Below are 11,586 nucleotides of genomic sequence, written 5' to 3'. Positions count from 1 at the left end.
ACTATTCAATAACAATTTATTCACCACCTGTTGTTTACTGTTGAATTACAGCTTTTACAGTATTTTTCTGAAGTATGATGTTTACTGCCTCCACCTTGCCTCTCCAAGACCTTTTTTTCTTTCTTTCTTTCTTTTTCTTTAAATAGAAAGGAATTTGAATCATGACTTACATGTAACTTTTCTAGGTTCTGTGCTGGCTAAAATGTTCTCACGATGCAGGGAACAGGATCAATGGAGAAATTAAGAGGCTGCAGCAATCCATTAAGAAGTGGCCCTCCAAAGCTTTGTGGAGCAATGTTCCGGCAACTCAGTCAATAGCAACCTAAAATAAAATAAAGGCAGGCATTAAAAAATCCAAGCATTGAATCTTCACAAAACCCCTCTTATTCCCCACCTCCTCCTTTAATTCTAAAACCAGTTTAGGGGCCTTTTTTTAAAACACAGAAGGTCTTCGTGTTAAACATGACAATTACACTATTCCCATTTCATACCTCCTACCTCTTTCAAGCTGCAGACACCTTACAACAAAGACTATGCTTTTCTTGCATTTGTATAGCGCCTAGACATACGAGGCCCCTGAGAAGAATACGTCACAGATAAACCAACACTTCTGTGATTATTCTACCAGACCATACCACAGGTACGTGCACACGCACTGAGAAATCCTTCACTGTGAGGGTGGTGAGACACTGGCACGGGCGGCCCAGAGCAGCTGTGGGTGCCCCATCCCTGGGAGTGCTCAGGGCCAGGCTGGATGGGGTTTGGGCAACCTGGTCTGGTGGAAGGTGGAAGGTGTCCCTGCGCGTGGCAAGGGGTTGGACCAGATGAGCTTTAAAGCTCAACCTAAACCATTCTGTGGTTCTATGAAACCGCACATCGCACCACAGACGTGTTCCAACAAAACTAGCAAAACAATCTAACGGACTTTAAATAACAATTAATACTGGGTTTTGCCAAAGCTTCACTTTGATTTTATCAAGGAATTTAAGTGAGAAACATCAAATTTATTCCCCTGTTTCTGCTTTATTCTGGGGAGCTTCAGAGAAGAAACACCATCAGCCTAGTTGGGTATCCCCGGGTCAATGCAAGGTGCGTCCTCTGCGAAGCAGAGCTGCCTGTCGCACTAGTCTGTGGCCAGAGGAAAGCGGAGAGGGAGCAAAACGTGTGTGTGCCCACGGCAAATCCGCTGTGTGCAGGGGCCTGGGGCGCAGCCTGTGGAGGGGGGTACGCTGGGACAGGGAAGGGGGCTGCGAGAGGGGGTGAACCTGCCAGCGCCCGAGTCCTGGCATCCCCATACAGCCCAGATCCCCCCCAGCGCACAGTCCCAGCTGACTCCAGAAAGGCTTCCCCCGTCTATCAAGGAAGCGGTCACGCTCTGAAGTGGTTGGGGAGGAGGGTGGGAAGGAAATACTTGTGGAAGGAGAAGTAATTTGGTTTTAGTTACAGGGGTTTTCAAGCCGCCAGTGCCCAACACTTTACTGTTTTCCTGGAAAAATAAATTTGAATGCTTAACTACTATTTACTGGGATAAAACTGGCAATTGGGAGTGGAAAGGAAAATTATTTTCTTTTGAACAGAAGGGGACAGCAGCAGTACAAGCAGTGGCATGTATCTGTCTTCCCAGGATCACTGTAAGGGCTGCATCTGCAGAATCACCAAAAGTTGAAGTTAGATGAAGAGGGAGGTGAAGGAAAGAGTATAAAACCCAGAAGTTTAGATTATTTTTCTTAAAACTACTATTAATTTCTGAAACTTGCAAAAAACTTACTCTTCAGTAAAATCTTCTAGTTTCGTAAGAAATGTCTACTGCCTCCATTAGAAAGTAAAAAAAAAAAAAAACAAACAAAAACACAAATCAGTGCAAATGAAAGAGGTTTGGTTGTCGGTTTTTTGTACGTATGCAGTCCCTGGTAAAAAAAGTTCAATACTTTCAGAGCACTGATGCTGCAGCACTTTATTCCAAGCCTTGTAGAGAACATGACAACAAGTAGTTTCTTCTGGATGGAATCCTCCTAGATGATTTACCAACAGATGCTCAAAATACTGCTACCTTTAAAGATTACCTACATGGGTACTTCAAAAGAATCATGAGGCTATGCTAGGAACACAACGCTTGTGTCTCTTCAATTTATATAATTTTCTCCAACTCGGCATAACATTCATTGACAGACTGTAAGAGGACCAAATATTTATGGTCACAAATATGCATTATCTAAATTGCCTATGAAAGGAAAAAAATAATCTCCAAATCTGTTCAGTCATAAATCACTGGTAGAACAAAAATAACTGCTGTTTACTCAATGGTCAAAGAAATAAGATGAGGGAAGGCTCTGTGTTTTCAAGGACAGGTTAGTTTTTTGAGCTCAAATTGCACTTGCCACCGTGTATCAGAAGGAAAGGAGAATAAACAGAAGTGGGGAACAGGGGAACAAGAAAAAAAGGGGGGCTGGAGGAAGACTTTCAGTGCTGTGCTTTTCTGAGACAGTGTGATTGATGTTCACTGCTGTAGAAAGCGTAAGGCTGCATCCCAAACATTTCATTCCCTTCTGCAAACGCCTCACTCTCTATCTCGACCCATGTTCCCCAGATATTCTTGCCCTACACAGGACGATCCAGCCAGCATCAGGTTTTACACATGATCTAAAACACGAAAGCAGGAATCTCTCTGCCCGGGGGTCAGCTTAGGGTAGAATGAAACCTAACCCCCGCCTACGCTCAACATGAGGGCTTCTTCATGCTTTCCATTTGATAAAAAGAATTTGCCTTCTGAAACGGGCAAATTATTAAAAGCAAAACTGTTGCTACAGCTGTAAATTTACAAGGAATACATGAAAAAACTGAGCTAATATGAAATGAAGAGCCAATGGTGCATCTACTGAAGAGGAGTTTCAGCATTTTAACATGCTGACTGGCCAGGTTTATGGCACGGAAAGTGCTTGATCCTAGGCAGGGGAAGACGCACTCTCTGCTGCAAGGTTTGCTCATACCAAGGTCTCAGCTCTCAGCACAGACCTGCATATGTAGGCAATCAGTTACAGGATCATGAGAGGCCACAAAATCATTGTTCTATGTCAACACGAAGATCTAGCTCCTGCCATCATGGGGGGTGCAAGGAAACCTTATCATTATTTTAAAAAGAAGCATCTGCCTTCACAGCTGCAGAGAAAGCTAGAAAAAGAACAACACTTCAGATGGGACACGCTAAGGGGTTTTTGTTTTGTTTTTTAACTTATGTTAACTATCTCTTGCATTTTTTGAACCAGGTTACCTTTTTCCCCCTCTTTCTGAGGGCTTCCAGTACTGCTTGGCAGCTCAAATCAGCACTGAAGAATGCAAAGGAAGACACACCAGACACCGCAACTGGCTGAAGGAAGCATGAAGCTAAAAAAGTATTTACTTCAAGAAAACACTTTCCAGCTTGGATTTCTGTTATACAGAGGGTGCATTTCAAAGAGAGGTTTTATTGTTAATGTAAAATAACATGAGCTTCGATGCTTAAGAGGAGGAAAACTGGTAAGTTCTTCAGTTTGCAATGAACAAACCAAGAAAGATGATTTGAGAAAAGCACGATGAATGTACTTGGGTATTACTCCATCTGGCATGAAAGTTCTTTCAGGCACAGAAACTCATGTTATCATGCTCAAGAAAACCAGAGAAGCTGGGCAGCCAATGAGGGAGGTGAGTAACAAATATACAGTGGGGTTTGTAAACACACGAATGTCCACAATCGGTGCATAAAATTAGCGCTAAGTAAAATGAACCTACACGATGAGTTGGTGAGCTGCTCACAGATGTGAACAGGAGAAAAAAAATATTTAAGGAAGGCTGCACACCGGTGAGTAGGGAGAAGTGAGCACAGAAGTGCAAACAGAGCCGGTGTTTTCTGAAGTGACACCTCACTTAGTGGAGTGCAATGCTTCTTACACAGATGTGCACACAACTTAGTCCCAGTGAAGTCAAGGATCCCAGTCTGTTACATGCAATACCATCACAGATTAGCAACGGTGTTTTCTTTACGTTTTGTGTCTTTCCAAGTGAAGCTGAACAATATTTCTTTCTGGTTGAAACAGCTTCATTGGAACATTTGTAGCTTGCAACTGCTTGAAGGATCGCCTGAGGCTGAGAAGGCATTTGCAGTGCTCCTAACATCTAGTGCAGGATCTCTCCCTGAAATCCATAAATTAAACCCATGATGATATTAATACCTATGTCAGAAAAGATGCATGGCCTGCTTCACTATCAGTGCATTTAATTTCCCCCTAGTAACTTGCTCGGTTCTTCCAAAGGGAAGGAGCATGCTAATCCACCACTCCTGCTTGTGCTCACATGCAACGTTTGGCCAGGGGCAGCCAAAACCAAGAGTCCGAAGGGCACAGCAGCTTCTTCCCTGGTGCCCAGAGGTGGGATGCGGAAGACCACCACAACTGAGGAGGTGTGGACCAGAAGTAGGGGGGTATGTGCCCCGAACTGTGAGGACTGGCTCTGCCGTGTGTCCCTATCTGGGTGAGCTGTGTCAAGTCTGTGGACACAGACAGTTGTTCAGATAATGGTAAAACCACACGAGGAATCAGTCTGGCTAGAAACCACAACTGAAGTCATCAAGAGAAGCAGCAGGGAAGCAGTGGCTGGGGATGCACTCCAGGGTCTGCAAACTGGATTTTCCCCACCAACTGGGCTTAAATGGAAAACCCTCAGAGGAGGTGGGGGATGTGCATGGGGGGAATTTTCCACCCCCTCTTGTCCTCTGGTTGCAGTTAACTCTGTGACATATCAACCGGGCTGGGCTAGGAGAAGCAGGAGACTGTAGTTCAAGAGCATCACCGCAGGAACTTGTAAATCTTTTTATGTAAAATCTGAATGACTTCATCATTGGAATACACTCAAAATAAAATCACTGTTGAAAATATTTTATCTCGGTGGCATGACTCATGAAAGAATGGCTATGTGTAAAAGGGAAGTTAATATATGGTGTGAGAAGGACCCCTACACAGCATTATCGAATGACACCAGACGAGTATTTATGCCCCATGCAGTAAAACCAATATACAGCAAAAGTCACAGCCTAATACTTTGTGTCAGATCTGATGAAAATTCAGATATCTGGCTTATTTCTCCTTAAGGACTGGAGATTTTGGTCAATGCACACACAAACAGGAGAAAATAAGATGGTTCATTGACGAGAATGAAATTGCTGTCCCTGAGCCTGGCATTTCGGAAGACCCTACCATACCAGCCAGCGCTGGGTCTCTCAGGTAAGGGTGCTTCCCAAGGGACCATGAAATGATGCAGCTCACTGGGTTTATGCTCGGGGACTCCTGCTCCAACACACATGAACCACAAGAATGCACGCCTGCCCTGCCAAAAGGATGCTCCCACATTGTGATTATCAGAGTCAGGCTTTTACTGCCAATTTATTTTAGAAAACGGAAATCGAGAAAACAGCTAACATACAGAATGAAAGAACGGGCCACAGTCAACTACAAAAACTCCCCATAAGGTTCAGCATGTGGGAAACAGATAAGTAAATGCTGCAAAAGATGAACAATATTTAAGTATTAACACAAATGTTTGTTTTGGGAAGGTTTATCTGGCATCTCTACCGGTTTTCTCCCAAGCTCTAATACAAAAATAACTATATCTAACTGCAACTGGGAGAGATGGCAGCAGCTCAACATTGCTCCCTTTTTTTCTCTGTAGTCAGAAGAAACCCTACTGTCTTACAACATCAGACAAACTAGATTTCAGGTGATTTCAGATCAGGGTGAAGTCAGCATTGCATCTGCCAGTTCAGAAAGTTCGGTCAGTGGTCTCATTTCGTTCAGCCTGTGAAATGAGGACATACACACACAACACAAGGGCAGGAGAAATACAGCCTTCCTCTGAGCTCTACAGCTGGTCCCCTGTGCTCTAGCGTGAAGTGAAGGAATCATTCTTTAGCTCATACAAATGCTGAATGCAACAGTTGCGCATCACACTATGAAGAGAGGGACCATGCTGATGGAGATACGTGTCTACCACGAGCCGGCACAAGCTGTGGTGGGGCTGAGAGTGGGCCAGTGCTGTGTCTCACGTGAAAGAGCTGCCCCTCAGCTTCTCTGTCTTCACCCTCACACCAAGCAGGGGAAAGTTGAAAGACCTGAAAATGTTCTGTGGGTTATCTTCACTGGTCATAACAAACAGAAAAAGAGAAAGGCAAAATCGTGATGGGAAAGAGCCTCAAAAATACGTTCCCTGTTGGGTGAACTCACGTCTGTTTAACAAGAAAAGCCAGAGAGGCCATGCACAGTAATGATGAGAAAAAGGAAATGGTACTTCATTTTAGCCAGAGTCATAAATCTTACCAGCAAGCCTCTAACGGCAAAACAGCGAGCAGGGGAATTTTTATACACAGATAATTAGCTGCAAGCTGATACCGGGTTTACTGTGCTGTGCACTCGGTGTGTGCAGCGCCTTCTCAACCTGCAAGGCACTGCATGAAGGTCTGGCTGCCTCATTGCTGCTGGCTTCAGTGGGAGGTGTGTGGACAAAACTCTCACAAACTTTTATAAAAAAAAAAAGGTGAAGTGGAAAGGGATATTCCTGTTTCAGAGAAATCTTTCTGAGGCAAACCCAGGAAGATTTTTTCAATGGGGAAAATGCACCATGCTTATAGCACACCCTCTGCTGCAGGAGAGATGGACCAAGAGAATGCCTTGTCCCACCATTAGCACCCTTGTCTTCTGGGGTACTGACACCACTCACAGACCCTGCAGCACAGGCAGTTCAGCAGTTGGAAAAGGTTGACCTACTGAAGCAGAGAAAGAAAATGCGGTCAAGGAAATTCATCAGCCAGAAGCAGCTGCAGCGCTGCCTTGCAAGGACTAAAGTCAACTGGGCATTCCCACCACCTGTGCTGGGAACAAGGAGCCCATCCACCAGCGCTTGTTCCTCGACATCTTGCTCCGTTTCAGAGCGCAGCCAGGGACTTCCACTAGTGACAGACGCATGCAAAGACTCCACTGCATCTAACAGTCAGACCGCACTTCCAGTCAAAGAAAAGCCGCTTTTCGGTTTCTAGATGAGAGCGTATCCAGGGGGCACGTGCCAGCAGCATGCCGAGCGTGTTTGGTGCTGGCACGTGTCCCCAGCACTTCTGATGCTACCGTAGAAGGGACCAATTTAGTCTAGAGGAGGAGGTCTGGAAGCTTTCATCCCCAAAAGTCATCCGAGTTACAGAATGGCTTGGAGAGGACAGCAGCTTGCTGCTCTAAGACTGGCTGAGAGACACCTCGTTGAGCAAGGAGAGCCCACCCCGTCTGCACCAGGAGCTCCGAGGCTATGGCTCCCACAGGCTACTCTGGTGCTCCTAACTACTTTCTGCTCATCTTCTATTCTCTTTTTCATCGCCAACTTGCTGCGAAAGGGCAGACGCACTGCATTGTTCGATCACACTCCCCTGCCAGTCCAAAAGAGCTGGACAAGGCTATGGGGCAGACCAGCTCCACCATGCCTGCAAGCTTCATCTGCACAGGGTTAAGCAGCAGCTCTCTTGTCCAAGGCTCAGTTCTCTTATTACCGCATGTTAAACTGAAAGACCAATCTGCGTTTACTGCACTGAACTACCATTATGGGATTTTTTTCTAATCATCCAGCATAATAGCATACAGTTGTCACAGAAATCTTTGAACACATCACTGGCTCTCTTTGAACTGATTAACCAGATAAGGAACCTTAGCCAAAAGACATGAAAGGATGGGTCCAAATTTCAAACTCTCAGCTGAGCAAAGAACTTCATTCAAAGGACTGTATGAAATGGAGGGGCTATGTGTGGGGGGTGTGTCTGAGGGGTGAGGTCCACAACACAAATGAAGGGTTTATTTACTACTGATATAAACAGGTGAAACGCTCTCCGCCACTCCGTTTAAGAATCAATGCACGCCAGCCTCAGAACGGTGCTGACAAGTACTACTGCCACGCCGATCTGTGTGAATGCCAATATTAATGTTTTTTTCCAGACCGGAATTGAAGGAGAACCTACCAACAAATCGAACTTTACACTGAGCAAATCTCCTTGTGATATTGAAGAGCTCCAAGACCGCAGCCCCTTCACCCAAACTGCTTCTGTTCAGCGTGTTTCTTTGGATAGCATAACGTTTTTTAAAAAAATTCAAGACAGCTCTTTGCATTTGCTTTTACTTCTAGCACAATACTTACTATCCCAATCAGAACGTTCTGTAATCTTGTCCAAATGTTTTATTACTAATCGCTGTACCCCGCACCCCACCTTAATAATTATCCTTGGGAGAGGTAAACATTGCAACACGAGTTACTTTAGCTAAAGCCATGAATATGCATTATTTATTTATTTAGGTAAACAGTAATTAAGAAAAATCACCCAGACTGTCTTCTCTTTGAAATGAGCGCTACTTCACCAGCCTTGCCATGGGAATTGCAAGTCCCTTAAACACACGCATTCTTTGTCCTTCTCCACTGTGGTTTACATTTGTGGGCCTCAGATCACACCACAGCTTCCAGCAAAGCAGTCCCTATGCTGTCCAAGGCCATGCAACGAGCCCAAAGCATTCAGACACTCTCAAGGATGAGCAGCAGGTGCTCAGATACCAGCAGAGAAGAAAGTAGCAACATCTTGGATGCAGCGTGAGGACCAGAATGCTGCTATCTACCACCCGATTTGCTCATTTCTAAGTTTTTTGCAGCAAGACCACGTCTACTAAGATCAAAAGACTCATGTCCCCCATCTGCTCTCTCTCCATGGACAGAGGGCTACGTCCTTACAAACTGAGGGGCTGGCACCACCATGGCCTCTCCATGCTAAGCTGGGGAGCAGCCAGCTGCAAACCAATGAGTGCCTGGTGCCGGAGCAGTCAGACAGCCCCATGTGCCATATATATATATATATATATATATATATATATTTATATTATAACCTATGCATCGGGTAATAAGCAGCTGAGTGACTCCACTCAATTTCCCTGGATTTCTTCCTCAGTATTACACAACCTCAAATACTGCAACATCCCACCCTGCCTAATACTTCCACTAACCTCTACCACACACCATGGCAGAAACAGGCAGCACCACAGGCAATGAAGCCATGTACAGGGAACTCAACTTTTTTTAAACTAAAAAATTAAGACACGTCAGACAGTCCTGATGTGGTTCATCATCCAGCCTAAGGACTGCACCGGTACGACAAGAGAGGACTCAAAATGCCTCCCAAAGACAAAGGGATTTTCACAGATCTCAAATTGTTAAGTAAATAGATGAAAATGCGGTCTGGGCTTTGTTTCAGTTTTCAGAGCTAATTTCCGGCCACCGTTCAGAGAAATGCTTTGCATTTCCATTTCTGACTCACCCGTTTCAACAAGTGCGCTCGCTGGAATTACTAAGCATGGGATCCGATCAAAACATTTCGCTTTCTGAATAAAAGTGCTTCTCAACTTTATTGATGCGAACTTATCTATCAATTGAACATGGTGACTGACAACACGGGTGGTGTGCGGGTGTGGTCCGGGCGCACGATGTGATGGGTTAGTGGACCTCTCTCCCACCGGGCATCCCCCTGAGGTATGGGGATGCCTCCCAAATTCTGCACAATGGCTCACAGCATGCTGATGCCGGTCTCTCGCATCCCAATCACAAAATGATACACGCTCCCAGAGAGACGCTTAAGTGTCGCATATGAATGAAAACCATTCCTGAAAAGAAGCTGTTATGAAACCGAAAATCGGAGACCGCCGCAGCACTGTGCCTAAGTTGAGTCATCAGTTCCCTTTACAGCCTAATAATTGACACTGCCTTGATCAGAATGACTGATCTGATTGCTGCTTTGTGTTTGTGTGGGGTTTTTTGTTTTTTTTTGGTTTTTTTGTGTGTATTTTTTTAATTAAAAAACCCAACACATTTCTTATGTAAACAAGCCACCTGCCATCTCGCAGGAGTATTTGTATTTGCCAGATCGTGGGAAACATCTGTCAAAAACAGATTTTGCTCTCCTCAGTCAACTCGGCACAGGCTGAAGTACAAAGAAACTAAAACCAGGTCTTGTTATGGAAAAAATACGCTGCCAAGTCTCAGTGAAAGCACTGATTTCATTGCATTTTCCTGGGATTAAATGCAGCAAAGATTATTAGAAGAGTTCCCTCCTTCCCCTGTGGGATTTCTCCCCCAGAGGAAATCTTGGGAATTTAAGAGTGGTTTTTCTCCCCTCTTCCTGCATTTCTACAAAATGAAGTTCCTTCTAGGAAGAGATAGATAGGAGAAGAATCAAGGTTCAGTGAAACTTCAAAGCACGCTGATTTCTTGCCTTGTGATACCAGTACTCGGATAATGGAGTGAATCCCCTCCTGATTCTTTCAACAAACAAACAAATACTCCCACGCGTCTGCATCCCTCAGGTCACACCTCCCCAAAATGATTCATTAAGTATTTTCACATCTTCTAAACAGGGAAAGATCAAGTGAGGCTGCAACTGCCTCTAGTGGTGTTTTCTGAAGAAAAGGTGACGCAAAACAGGGTGGTTGCTACTAGCAGGATAAGGGTGATGCTAGACAGCCGCACTGTGATGCTTCTGCCAGGGAAGCTGCCCTGGAATAGCAAAATCGTTGGGGGGGGGGGGGGGGGGGAGAAAAGAAAAGAAAAAAGGAAAGCAAAGGGACAAACAGGTATGAGACTTTAACAAAAAGAGGATTAGGCTACTCCATTAGCGTGAAAATGGAGAGGAGATGACTGGGGCAGGAGCACCAGCCTCAACAGGTCCCACCCTGGTGTCAGGGCTGGAACTGAGCAGAGCCCTGTTAAATGGAGCAATAATTTACAGATTAAGGGGACAATATTTGGAACATTTAACATCGACATTTAACAGTGGATACATGGTCTTACTAGAAGTATGTCCCTGGACGGGTGAGAAATTCATGGCCATGTCTATATTAGCCTTTGCCTGTAGAGTGAAACCACCAGTACTGTGCAGTTGACGCGATGCCCAATTTTTGTGTATTGCCTGGCAGTAACTCCAGCCTGGCGCTGCAGACTGAGCACACACCAGCAGCTGGAGTGCATCAACAGCGCTGCAGGAGGCACAACTGTCAGCTTTTATCAGTAACTCATGGATTACACAACATGCTAGTAATTCTTAAAAACAAGGCATGGAGGTAGGAGGAGAACCTCGATATACTTTGGAGAAGACGGAGGAAGACCCATTTAAATACTGAGTACGGCCACTAACACAATGGTAGATTTAAAAACAAGGAGACAGACAAAATCCAAAGCTGTGGAGAAGAAATGATGAAACAAATGGCATAAAAAAGGAAAAGAAAATTATTTACTGGCTGAAGTTAACATCAGATTTTATTTCTCTAACTGCAGCGGATAGTTGGACATGAAACTAATACTTAGAGGTATCTGCAAAATATTGTACGCTGTCTCCTTTGAACAGGGCAGAGGTGGATTTAAGTGAAAGTCTTGCATTTCGATGACAAAAATACCTTCTTGCCAGCAATTTACACAGCTCTTTTGAAACAAGAAACAACTGCAGAGCTACGCTTACAAAACAAACCTATGACAATACTAAACAAGATGTCATCTCAA

At 44.7% G+C, this 11,586-nt stretch overlaps 1 protein-coding gene across 8 annotated transcripts in view; it reads right to left on the bottom strand.

Annotated features, from left to right (window-relative positions):
• Positions 1–11,586, bottom strand: part of BACH2 (BTB domain and CNC homolog 2) — a 202,695-nt gene that overhangs the window by 83,468 nt on the left and 107,641 nt on the right. For all 8 annotated transcript variants that reach the window (XM_080389329.1, XM_080389335.1, XM_080389328.1 and 5 more), the window contains one exon: positions 171–322. The gene's annotated coding sequence lies outside the window, so the exon portion shown is untranslated. The remainder of the gene's footprint in view (positions 1–170; positions 323–11,586) is intronic.

Source organism: Falco punctatus (assembly GCF_963210335.1).
Source record: "Falco punctatus genome assembly, chromosome: 5".
Lineage (NCBI taxonomy): Eukaryota > Metazoa > Chordata > Aves > Falconiformes > Falconidae > Falco > Falco punctatus.
Note: the sequence above shows the minus strand (reverse complement) of the source record. Positions and strands in the feature narration are given on the sequence as shown.